The sequence below is a fragment of the Athene cunicularia genome (assembly GCF_003259725.1).
Source record: "Athene cunicularia isolate RWA chromosome 3 unlocalized genomic scaffold, athCun1 chr3_part1, whole genome shotgun sequence".
NCBI lineage: Eukaryota > Metazoa > Chordata > Aves > Strigiformes > Strigidae > Athene > Athene cunicularia.
In genome coordinates this window covers 114447662-114460274 of record NW_020799097.1, presented here as the reverse complement: position 1 = coordinate 114460274, position 12613 = coordinate 114447662, and positions in this window count along the sequence as shown.

Below are 12613 nucleotides of genomic sequence, written 5' to 3'. Positions count from 1 at the left end.
AGCATTTTACAAGAAAGATTTTCAAAATAGCTTATTCCTAATTGCAGGACTAAGTGAGTATGTGGAATGTTTAATAACTGCTTTAACAAAAGCTTCCCCTGCTCCATTTATTTTGTTGTCAGCCAGTACTCTGGCAGCAGACCAAGAGTTAATGTCAAAATACATCTTCTGATACCCTGATTGTCTTTCCTCATCCATTGTTTTCAAAATTCTTTTGAATGACCAGAAATTTTCTGCCTGAATAAACTCTCAACAGAAAAGAGAACTGGAGCAAACAGTAAAATGAAAACAAACTGTGTCGGAAATATAAAAGGAAGACATGGTTATAAAATCACAAATTTCTAGCAAGAGCATATATTGTGAAAATAATGTAATTTTAAAAATGCAAATTTTGCCCTCTTGAAGCAAAATTATTTAAAGATAGCAGCATTCTGCACAATATTGTAAATCCAGCAAATTTAGCTTTGGATGACTTGATACTCAGAACCAAAAAGAAATTAGCCCAAGTCTTTGAAAGCTTTTATAAAAACGCTTTTAAAAAAATCAAATCACTGTTTTCATAATGCTATTCATGTCTCAGCTTTCCTTTAGACTGAAATTTGATGCTAGAAGTAGTGTTTGTCACTGATCATAAGAGCTTCCTTCTAATTCTGACCTTCTGTTTTGATCACTCTTAGCATTCTCATATTACTATTGGTAGCAAAAAATATATTCTTATAAAAAACAAGAGTAGTGCATTTCAGTTATGGTTATCTATTGATTCAGTTACACTTGAATTGATCTCAAATTGTTTCAAGCAACTGTTCTGCACCCAAAACACCACATGAACCACAGAAACCAGATCAATAGATTTCAAGTGAAATAATTGTTTTCCTTTGTAAGACCCCATTACTTCTTGAATGCAGAACTGTTTGATTGACCTCCAGGAAAGCAGCAGATGTGAATAAGCCAAGCACCTCAGGCCTTATCATTTAAAGTGAGGCCTTGAAAATTACAGGAAAGTACACTGAACATGTGCTCACTTAGCTGTGGGAAATGCACAGCTGGAAAAAGCACAGAACTACGTTTTACTTTGATAACATGAGAGAAGTAGTACATACATGGCAAAAATAGACTTTTAGTCACTCATCAACATATAACAATAAGGAAACCAGTTAAGGAAATAATTTGGGGATTCCTGAGTTGCAGGTTTTATTTTCACAGTATTGGTAGTAGTGAGGTTTTGGTCTTGGTTCATGAAATTTCACACAGCTGTGCCACTGAACTCACTTTTTTCACAGTGTCTTACTACATCATTTTACTGCTTTGTGAGTGCAGTCATCTCTAGCTTTCCATATTCAAACACACAAGGTAGGAGGCATAAACCAGTGCAGCAGCTGAGGAAATCAGGGTGAACTCACTAATTCTACTGGCAGGATGGAGACTTATACCAGATCAGCAATTTATTGGGGTGCCTAAAATGAGATCATAAGCAGTGCTGCCAAACAGAGTGAGATGGACTCTTCTAGGGACTGAGGAGGGGTTGAGACAGGGGCTGTGCTGGCCGCCATGCAACACAGACAGCCCTAGGAGATGAAATGAAAACAGTATCCCCAGGCTGCCAAATCTGCAGCACTGCATGGAGAGCACTCTGTCTGCAGCTCTGCCTCTGTGGGGTCAGCGCCGCTCCCTCTGCTATCATGCATTTGGGATAAAGCCTTACAAGCCTCTTCCCTACCTGGACCATGCACTCTTCTGCACAGAAGAAATAGTCCGGAGACCATCACCTCTGTCCACAGCCACAGGCAGGAACAGGGTGACTGCAGAAAACCGAGCGAGAACGTGACTGGAAGGTGTTGGAGATGTGTGGTATCTGAGGGCACGGCTTGGTGGTACAGGACAGAGCAGCTGGGCAGAGGGTTAGGACACCTTGTGATGGTGATTATGGGAAAGCATTGCCAGAAGTAACAAACTTGACCTGTCAATCTCAGCCCAATGTACTGTGCTCTCTGCACTATACACAGCAATAGCAGAACTTCTGCTTAGGGAATGCAAACATGGGTGTTCCCTGAGCAGGCATCAGTGGCAAAAGACAAGAACAACATATGTGCACCTACTTATAAATTGAGGTTATAATACACGATTCTATTTTTAAATAATTTCTATCCTCAGCTTACTCTCCCTCCACAAAAGAGGTAGGAATTGAGAATACAGTGGTGGTGTTTCTGTGGTCTGAGGATGAGTTGCTGTCCCTAGTACCAGTCCTCCTGGTATGGGAAATTTTTATTTCTTTTAATTACATTGCAAATAAATTAAAAACTAACATTATACCTTAGAATATTTTTATAAGGAAGTCTTGGTTGGTTCCTTGCACATGTTAAAACTGATCCGAGTTTTACTCTTTTATGAGCGCAATTAACTGCAAACACCTTGTCATAAACATTTTAAAAGGTCAAAGAGATTGCAACATTTTGCTAAAGAGATAAATGGTCAAATAAAACATTGAATTGTTAATTCCCAGGTGACAAAAAGCTGCATGAGTCAGATCAATAAGGAGACATACAGAACGAATTCTGGGATAAAGGGCGGGTCAACCTTGAAGTGTTAATAACTTGCTCCTATTATTTTGCTCTGGCACATCATGTGTTCTATAATAGCAGGTAACACTGCTGTTAATAGCAAATTAACGTCCACAGGCTCACAGAAGTAAAACTAGGCATCAGAGATTACTGAAACAAAAAGTTTTTAAAGGATTTAGCTCTATTAACACAAGGAAAAACAGTGAGCCTATAAAAGCCAGTACTCTTTCTAATCTTATGTGTATAGTCAATTGCTAAACAGGACCCACTCTCTCCCTCTCTGCAAATTTTCTCTTTTCAACCTTGTTCTTCATGCTTGGACTTTTATTAAACAGTAACTGTCAAAAACATACAGCCTTATTTAAGAGGATTGTAAGCAATCAGTACTTTAGATGAAAAGTGAGGATGTTGAAGCAGAGATTCAGCTGTTCTGTAGTGCCAAAGCTGCCCTTATGGAACTGGGGCAATCCCTATTAGCCTAAAGTGTGCCCTACAGAATGCATTAGTGTTTGTGGAAGGTCAGATACAGAAATCTGCATCCTCACCAGATAGATGTTTGTCTAAGAGATGGGAGGTCTTTTGTTCATCTTTCTGAAGTATTATAGATAATGGTGTGACCATTATGTTCAGCATTTCTGTCTGCTGAAAACAGCATTTTGTAACTATAGCTACTTCAGATAGTAGTCCTCCTTTTACAGAGAAGTTCATGCCATTCTGTCCATATTGACCATTCAACGCAATAAAATGCAAGTTTGGAATTGAAAATGTGCAACTGACACTCAAGATTGACTACATTTGAATAGAAGGTTCATCAGGTCAAAATAGTGGATACAAAAGAGAATTGTTTAAAAGACTCTATTTTCTCTAGTCCACCCCATTCAATGTGATATTAGTTGGACTGCCATAAAAGTCACATGAACCATACTTTGTCATGAAAACTACACTTACCCAATGTTATGACTACCTTCAGATGAGATAAATAATATTTGTTTCAAATAGTTACAATTTCCTTTCCATCTTATTCAAAAATTTCCAACAGGGAGGGTCTAAATGCCAAGGACATCACTTGAAACTGTGTATTGAATGACTGCAGTCTAGAAACTAGCTCATATTTACCAGTGAAGTAGAATGGGCTCCTATATTCAGTTTATTTTTAGTAAAATATTAAGGAGAATTTCAGGCTGTTGGAAGGAGACCACCTGAAGAAGTCTCTTCTCAAATCTATTTGATTTTTTAGACCCTCCCAGAAAAGATCACAAGATTGAAAGTTGCATGCAGAGAAAATTCTCTCACCATTATTTAATTAAGGATGTTCTGAAGACTTTTCCCAAGGAGGACTAAGCAACTCATGGAAGAAAAAACACGAGAAAAAAAAATGTAAAAGTCTATCAGAAATCAGTAACTTCTGATATGCAAGTGAAAAATATCTCCCAGTATCTATGGGAAGGAACTGAGGAACTCAAATTACTCCAAAGCATTATGCAGTGGTATAAAATATAGACAGCAATGCCCATATTGATCCCACTGGACACTTGGAAGGCAAATGAACATTTGAAAGGTCAGTAATTTTACTTCTGCCAAATTGGATGCTGCTAATTTGCATAAGACTGAAAGTCAAATATCAGTGTAAATTCCCCCAGCCATATGTAAAGTTAATCACCCCATACCTCTAACTGAAATCTTAAGTCATCTGGCATGAAAAATGTAGAGAAAGTGCATACTCCCATACAGCATCTCAGACTAAGTGATACATGTAACACAAGAAGATGCATGACAAACATCTACTTTCTGTGCTTTATAAACACCATGATAACATATTTTACTCTGACAGCAAATTTTAAGGTTCTGTTAGCTACTCATTAAATCATTTCAGAAATGAAGATAAGCTCTCCTTTTCTAGCGTACTTCAGAAATATCTGTTGGGATTTATGGAGACTGCAATCTAAAAGGATTTTTAAAATCCATTTTAGTATTTAAACAAAAATTGACTCAGCTAGTTTCTAAGTCAACTTTGAGATCTGTTTTGAACTTTAAAAAGAGAAAGATGCATTAGTTTATTTTTCCAGAAAAGATAATTTTCACTTTGTGTCTTCTAAAAACATCACTTGATATATATAGCATGAAGCCTCAAGGCTCACTTAATCAACGGCAGTTATGCTACTAAAATTAATGGCTATGGGATCAGGACTTAGCTAGGTTTTCTTATAGTATTTAAAATTTAAAGAGAAGCCTAAGAGACTTCCACAATTCTAATATAATAGTAATAAATAATAACCACTAAATGGGTCTGTCCAACATGGGGAAGGAGATCTGGCAACAGTAACATAATTCAAAGTAATGTTAAAGCAGTATTTCTCATTAAATCAACTGACATCCTCTGAAGACACATGAAGAGCACCAAGTGACATGAAGTATCCTACCCCTCAGCAGCTCTACAGGCTTTTGTAAGCATTTCAGCAGAAATCCTGCTGCTTTCCAGCCCTATTCTTCTACTCTGGTACCAGGAAGCTGCCCCGATCCGCATTTTTTCCACTGCCATCATCTCCTTCACCATGTTTTTTTGTGAAGGTGGGAAGAAAAGGCTGATGCAAAACAATCCAGTGGCACCTACTGCAAACTACACTGTCCTTAAAGGAAATATGACATGTACAGTGACTACTGTGTGAACCTTCTTCAATCCACAACCCCTAAGAACTGAAAGGATTCAACACTGACAGCCTAGGGGTTAGCAGGATATGAGAGCTTCCCAGTAACACTCTCTTCCACTGCAAAATGACCGGCATGCTTCACTGCCTTTTGTACCCCAGGGTAGATGAAAGAATGTGAAGTCCCCAAACTACCTTTGCTCTTGTGTTGCTGTTGCTGCAAAGACACCCATGCTATGGTTCATGGATTTCTGGCCAGCGTAAAGATCATATGCTGTAAGGCCCACAGAAAAAGAAAAATTTCTTTAGGTTGTCTTAAATGGCAAGGCAATTTAAGAAGAGGCCACTAGGCACTAGGGAACATGCCCCTAGTTACAATACAGATCTGTTTAGTTGTTATTAAGGGTTTCATCTGTCTCCCTTCTAATTTTGATCACTTGATTACATTTTATGACACTGAAAACATATAAATGGGGTGCTTCTACCCCATAACCATCCTAGCATCTCTACAAAGTACTACCATCCTGATGCAGTTGTTTGCTTTGTTTTGCTAGAGTTTTCAAATAGTCTAGACTTTCATTAGAAATTATATGCCTTAACCTTATATTTGAAGGCTGACTCACTCTGTATTAAACCAAAACTGACTGTGTCAAACCAATCATTTGAGCCAGTAAGTTTGTAAGACGTTATGGAGCAACAGCAGTATTGAAAGTTTTCTCACATAACAAAGGAGAGAATAAGCCAGTTTTAAAATCGTATCTGTTTACCAATTTTTGGTTAGTTCAGACATAACATTAGACGCAATGGTATTTTTATCACCTGAGATACAACAGGGAATAAAAACAATCTGTGGTTTTTGCATGTCATCCTTTTCACCAATGCAAGCCACTGTTTTAAATAACTACTTGAAATTAAAGTCTCTTTGGTCTGCCAAGAGAGGAAAATGAGCAGCACTTCATACACACCTTCTAGTAATTCTGATAGAATATACATGTTAGCTTATTAAAGTTGATGCCACTTACTAAATAGCCATAAAATACTAGATATCTCAGAGTGACTGCTGCACTGGTTTAAATGCTTCAAAATGCTAACACAGATTTTTACAAATTGAATAACATGATACTCACAATGTATAGTAGCTTAACTAGAAAAGCTCTCCTTTCTCACAAATGGAGTCTGGCATGCTGAAGTGTAACTAATTCTCATGCAGTTTTATTAATTACATCAAAAGAATGTGATTTGACCTCATAACTGTGGTCTTTTTAAAAGAGTGACAACTGCTGTGAGAGTGCACATCTTATGCACTCCCAGCTTTTCTGGTTCCATTAAAAAGCTCCCATGTCTCTCCTGGGACCCCACTGGCAGCAGATACAAACAGCACAAACCAGCAGGAGTATGCAAAGAACAGGTGCTCCAGCTTATTGCAGCTGCGGTGCATGTGGAGGGGGAAAAAAAGCTATTGCTTTTGCTCACCATCTCGGAAATAGCTGTCTACCTGGAGATGTTTCATTTCCCTCTCACAATACATCTTTAGAAGCAGATCTTGTCAGATGTTATACTCACTCACAGTTAAACCGCTAGTAAGGCTCCTTCTGGAAGGGACGTGGCCTGAAGCACTTTTGTGATTAGACATAATAGTACCTTTAATCAAAGACGTTCACAGCAAAAGGAAATACATAAATGTAAATGTTGCTCAGCGAGCAATCGAAGAGTATAAGAAGCCACAGAATCATACTCTAGCATTGTATCACTGTGCTATCACAGCACTGTAACATGATGGGAAAACACACACCTTACACCACATCACTCGCAAAAAACACAGATTCACGGTGAGATAACCACAACAACAGATGTAATTAAAAACATCAGCTTTGACTGGCCTTTTTTGGTAACACGTTGTTCACTGTCTGCATTGTACTCTCTCTCCTTCCTTTCCTTTTCTGCTTTCCTTGTTCCTTGCCCGCTTAGACTGAAGCTCCTCAAGTGTTCACCCAGCACCTAGAGGTACTCAGCTCTGGTTTGCCTGTCCTTGTGTATTAGCACAATAAACATATGCAAGGAGAATGATAATAATTACAGTAAGGAATCTATAAAAATACATACTTTATATACAACCACAATAGCCTCCTAATATTAGAAATCATCACGTGCTTTTGTTCAAATGATAGGTAATAGTTGTCATGCAAAGATGACAAAATCGTACAACAGGTACAAGTGCCCCCACATAAGCCCTCAGAGTCACTCCTTTCTGTAAACCACCTCCAACGCATGCCACAATAGTCTTTTGCAGACTACCTGTTGTGCCCAAAGGGTACGTTTTGATGACCCTTATCACAAGAGGTGATAAAGTGAACATCAGAATCTTGCTGACCACCTCCCTGCGTCGTCAGCTCAAGTGCTTGCCAGTGTATTAAGCAAAATTGCACAAGTATAAAATTGCAATAAGACCAGAATCAAACACTTGCTAAAATCACACTGCTGACATTTTCAAATGGCAATATAGAATTGTTATGACTAAAAAAAAAAACTGTGAAGGGACAATAAAATTGCATTATAACTTTTTTGGTCTATGTTCACAATTAGCCACATATCTCTTCTGCTAAATAAACACAAATTGAAAGAATGTGATGCCAATCACTAGAGGTAGAACAACACAATACAGTAAAAGGAGGGATGTTATTTAAGAAATTTAAGAGTTTCTGCCTTCTAAAATTCAGACCTTGAACAAAAACTCACAGACAATTATACACCCATTTTCCATAGTCGATTACGGTCATTTCATGTGAAAGCTGAGCACTGCTGATACAAATGTCCAGCTGGAGTCACAGAGCCAAGGCAAAACATCCCCTTCAGTTTATAAAGCAGAGGGAGAAAAGACAAGAAAGCCACTAAATGTCCCCGTTAGGAGTGTCTGTGGCACAGAGGGTTGTGTTACTTGTACGGAGCTAATGTAGCTGAGGCTGCAGTGTTTAATAGAAAATGACCTCATTCCCACAGCCACCCTCAAAGACATGGGCTGGTGGACAACCAGCTCAAAAATGAATGACATGAAACAATTTTGCACTTCTTTCTCCCAAGTATTAGCAATTGCTGTGGTTCTTAGGAATTTGACTCTAAAATAGCAATTGATGCAGGTAGGTGGTGTGGATACCTGGCTGCACTCTGCAGACATGGTGACCACACCTGAGGACCCACACAGGTAACTGCAGATACATCTTCTCACATGGCCCTCAGCACTGGAAAACCAGGACACTACTTTTGTTATATTCTTATTTCCATGCACATCTATAATAACCTGCAAACCCCTGTGCTGTAATGAATTGTTAGTAACATGTTAAGGAACACTCGTTTGTGTGTCTAAAGTTCCAGCAAACTTTGACCAAGTTCAGAACAGGTGCCAATTTAGGACTGAACATAAACTAATGAGACATAAAAAAGTCCCTTTGGTAATTCTTTTACAATGCAGCAGGGGGCCATTTCTTCTCTGCCAGCTCCTCTTATTAAATGTCCATCAATGGGAAATTTGGAATATCCTTCATGAGTGTTTCATTAGAAAAATGGCTTCAACATCACCTCAAAACTCTTGCTAATACCACTCACTTTTTCAAAATCATCTTTTCAGTTTGTGGTTTCAGAATTTTTGATCCACTTCCTGAGGCATATTATACACTTGTTTTTAAAATCTTTAGGAACACAGCATAATTTGTTCTCCTGCCCAGTGCTTACTGAGTTTTTTTGGGAACAGCAGGATTTCTTTAATGCTTCTTATTGAATTTTCCTACTTTCTCATTTAAGTGCAGAAAAGCAACTTCTATTACGCACCCCTCTTAGCAGATTGTAGTAAAAGAGGAGAGAGGAAAAAAAACCCCACACTAAAGCTCTGACAGATGGTACCCAGCGTTTGACTCATGCTGGGCTCAGCAGGACCTATAGTTTAGAAGGTTAGGACTGTCAAAAAGACTCTGCTTATCAAGTGAATAACAGTGTGGACTGCCAGGCTGTTTCCTATAGAAAACTTGTATTTTACTCGTAATTCTCAGCTATCTTTCTGGTGCTTCCGAAACTTTTGAGGAGCAGATGCATGCTTTTCTATTTAAGAAACAACTTGGAAGCTGACATCCTGGGAGCAGCCAGCGGCACAGTAGGCCTGACTCTAGGAAGTTGTGCTCCTGTGCTAGTGTCAGCACTGCAGTTTGTGGACCTCAGAGGGGATTTGAAAGCAAGGAGAGAACTCTTCCTCATCATTCACCTTCTTTTGCAGTCAGTGAAAAATTAATCTTCTCTTAGATTACTGCCCCAGTCTGTGGATCGCTTTAGTAAAGTAACTGCGGTAAACTGTGAGCAAAAGCAAAAAGGTCTTAGCATAAAGCAGCATTTACCAGGCTTTTGAAGTAATTTCCAAGCTCACATCAGTCTGCGTCTATCCCAGTACAGAAGTACCTGAAGTGACTACAAATATTAGTGAGCAGACCTGAAAGCAATACTGAAGGCTGGAGAAATACAAATAAAAGCTTAACAGCTTGTACCCATGTTTACTGGTAAGTCTGGACTTTTAAACTCGGGGGTGGGGGGAGCTTGCTGGTAAATGTAGTGTTACAGTAAATAAGTTACAGGCACTGTTATTAACCATTGCTATAGTACTGTAAATATTCTTAATGCTTTCTTCCCCAAAATAATGCCAATTCATTTGTTAAACAAAAACCTTGTTTTAGTCATAAACTGGTACCAACAGTTAGCAGCTGCTCTTCAACAGTTAGAATTAATGAATGAGATATAATTATACAGCAAAACACAACCTTTTTATTGCCAACACTCAAGCCTCTGTCATTGCCTCATTTGCTTTTTATTCAGAACTGTGAAAAATGAAAAAACTTAACTGAGTTTTGAAGTTTACAGAATATAATTCATTCAATCTGGACTCATTGCTATGTCTGGAATCAAAGCCGTTTTATAAAAGACTTAAAACTAGTTTGGTATTGAATGGGGAAGGGGGAGGAATCAACCCTGGTTTCCAGTGAAATCAAGTCCCAGGCACACAGGATGGTGTGACTACACACAAATTATTAGTTTTGGTTACTCTGCTGCCAGATAACCTGCAGCAGAACAAGTGTGTGGTCAGAAATTCTCTCGTTGTAATTACTTCTTAATTGATATCACATTGATCTTAAGGTAAAGCCATAACTCCTGAAGAATATAGCTCAGGGCATTTTGAATGAGGCAGTCTGTGTTTCACAATGTTTTTACCTGGTTTGTGTATTAAAAACTTGCTTTGAGTAAGGCAATGAACCATAAGGATAATTCTTTCATTCTTCTTTCGATCTTCACTGTAAAGCAAAAATTCTGACCTGAAATGCAGCTAATTTATTTAAGTCCTGATTTATGTAAGGCTCCCCCCCACCCAAAAAAAAAAAAAGTGAGGGGAGAATAGGCTGAGTGTACAACCTGTTGCTTTTCTTCTTACCTTATCTCACCTCAGAGCAGTTTTCATTCTCCAATTCAAATGTCTGCTAACATATTATGTAGAGATCATGGCAGGAAATGTATCTGTCCAAAAATTCAGTTTGATTTAGTTTTCATGCAGCTGAGCCATGAGCCCAAGTGAAGGAAGACATTAAGCAGCCTATTTCTGAAACTTATGTAAAAAAAGAACAGTGTTGTCACCCATCACTTCAGGGCATTTATGATGTACCCTTGCAGAAGCTGTGATTCCCACCCCCTTACTCAGCACAAACCCAAGGACCTACACAACCATCACGCAGTTTTCCTTCTATCACCTGGGCTCAGTACTAGCAGGTACTGAGCTTCCTGCAGCTCCCTACAAAGTCTCCTGCAGGAGCTGACTGAAAATCCCTTAGGCTGTGGTGAATTGCTCTGTTCTCTGCATAGCACAAGGAGCCCTGGCCCAGGAGCTGTTTTCTTGCCCTTTCCCCTGTTCCAAGGCAGATCCCAGAGAGGGGCTTTGCCAGAGTTAGGGCTCAGGGCAGGGACACAGTGTCCAGTTCTGTGGTTACTTACCAGATTGACCTTTGAGTTTCATCCTGTGGATGTAGACACAAGTTAGTGACGAGTGATTCTTGTGGTTGTGAGATGTCCATCAAAAAGACTGAGCAAGCTATATAAAAACTAGCATCTGTAGCAAGGATGTGATGTAGAACAGAGAGAAGACAAGCAAAAACACTTGTATGGACAGACACAGGAGGAAACCTGCATTAAGGCTAGAAATAAAACAAGAGCTAGCAATCAAGTCGCACTGGCTACCTTACCTATGTATGAATGCCCAAATTTCTCTGAAAACATCTATTACAAACTGAAAAAATCAGTGGTTTAATTAAGAGCCACAAACACTATCAATCTTAGAAAATGCACACTCATTCATATTCATGCTTGCATTTCAGTAAATGACGTACTGTTTCAGCCAAATTTTCATATTTGCTTTCTTTTAAGGACATGATTCAGTCACCAGTAGCCTCCAGTTCTTCATTGCTATGTACCTCTTGTAAATCTTTGGGAACTGCTCAGTTGTGAGCAGCAGAAAATTTGTGCTCACTCTTCACATTTGCCTGGGATACAGCTAGGGCCCACCACGCAGGGGTAACTAAGTTACAAGTTAGGTATGTGCTTTCTAACAAAGAGAGCAGATGGGTGGGCCTAAGAACACCTACCACTTCCCTACCTTTGAGAGAACTATCGATAAAATGTGACATTAAATAAATCCCACAAACGAAGGCCCTGAATACTTTCATTGTTCTCCAGATACCAAAAACTAAAACAAAAAATTAATTATTAACTGCAATCCTGAGGGCTTGAACCTGCCCACTTGGGTTGAGAGTTAATGTTACTAAAATCAGGAGAGGTTCTTGTACCAGCTTGGGAAGCTTTGTTTTGTGCCTAGTTTAGAGCACACCGTATGAAACAGGCCGTCTGCTATTACACAGTACCTTTTTCAAAACAGACTTCACACTACCAACGCAACAATAATTTCAGAATGTCTCAATAAAAAAAAGGATCAAGTCAGATTTAACCACCGCTCCCTCGTTTCAAAGAGATGAGTATAAGCCTTTTATTACAAGCTTCACAGCATATCATTTAAACGTTATTTTTATTTATACCTTAATCAAAGTAAACATGCAAATAGCTTCTACAAATTTTAACAAACAGTCAGGAGAGGGAGCTCTTCCTTCATCCCATTATGAATGGATTTTGCTGAACTAATTAAAATCTAACCACATTTTTATTCTATATCACACGTTACTTGCCATTCTTTTGTTCTGGGACTGTCTCCTCCTAACAAAAAAGTCTGTAACAAAAAACATCCCCGTGTACCACAGAACATGTTCTTTGATGAATACAATACGTACATGTAAAAGGCACTTTTAATTTTGGTATAGAGAGAGTGTAATTCTTATGTAC